Genomic DNA, 1,337 nt, shown 5'->3' on the forward strand with positions numbered 1-1,337 from the left:
CGGCACGCGTGAAATGTGACCGTGTCAACACGCACAATCTGCCCGCGTTAACGCAGCAATTTTGTACGCGTTTATTTGGTACGTGTAGACACGCACAGATGGACACCTTTGAACGTGTTTCTCAGCGTGCACACTCTGGCCGTGTTCAAGCATGTCATATTTTTAAAAGCAGATTTAAGTCCAGATTTACAAACATATTACTATGTTTTAGCTTTGCTTTAATTACATCTGCTGTGCTAAAGTAAATAAATAAATTAAATTAAAAAATGTTAAATTAAATGTTATATTAAGTAAATGCTAATGAACCATATTGCACAATTATTAATTGTAACATCTATTTATGTTATTGAATGTTTGTTTTAAGTTATACAGGACTATCATTTTCGAAAGTATATATAACTTTACACAGAACATATTATAACTGAATATACTTAGACATAAAAATGAATAAAATATTTATATTTCTGTAATTATATTTATAAATATAAGTAAATAGCACTATGTACACAAATGCACAGAACCATTGCACAGGGGTTCAGTGCTCGCCTGATCGGACCAGAGAGAATAAAACCCAAATTCAGATGTGCAGTTTACCCTTGCGGTGTACAAAGATGGTTTAAGTCCATTCATCACTGTATGTAAGCGTGGAAAATATAATCCATGCGTGACTTCAAAATATTATGCATATGCGTTCTTCAAAAGACAATGTGGGGAATTATTGCAGTAAAGACATAAGCAAAGTTTTATAATTAATAATTAATCATAGGTGTAATTTGCGGGTGGGACGGGTAAGATATGCCCCCACCACTTTTTCAAAGCCGTTGAAAAAAATATAGCATGCAGAAGGAACCACCTAAATTGGCTTAACGACGGAATCCAATTGGTGGGCGAATGTATAATGTCTTACTTGCGCTTCTGCAAAGTTCACTTAATTTATCAGGATTTAGTTTCAATTTAGTCTAGCTCTGTGTTTGACTCCAATTTCAAGTGATCATTACATTTAGGCTGTATTTTTTATTAAAAACGTGATCACAAATATCGATTATGTATTAATTTGGATTTTTGATTATTCTAGACATTCCGTAGCCTACTTTCAATTACTCGTTCATTAAGGACCCGGCATCGCTTAGCAATTCAATTGGCCAACAGTGAACGTACTGACACAAACTAGCCAGTTCGTAACTTACCTCGGTAGGCTACTTAATGGACAGGGTGATTATTACCTTTAACCAGGTGGTATGCACCCTGCTAGCACATAACAAAAAGTGGACTTTTTTCTATAATCATGACAACTGTAACTTGCTCCATTCATTGGTAGCCTACTTCAGTATGATCTA

Source organism: Sinocyclocheilus grahami, unplaced genomic scaffold (assembly GCF_001515645.1).
Source record: "Sinocyclocheilus grahami isolate Dianchi unplaced genomic scaffold, SAMN03320097.WGS_v1.1 scaffold1390.1, whole genome shotgun sequence".
Lineage (NCBI taxonomy): Eukaryota > Metazoa > Chordata > Actinopteri > Cypriniformes > Cyprinidae > Sinocyclocheilus > Sinocyclocheilus grahami.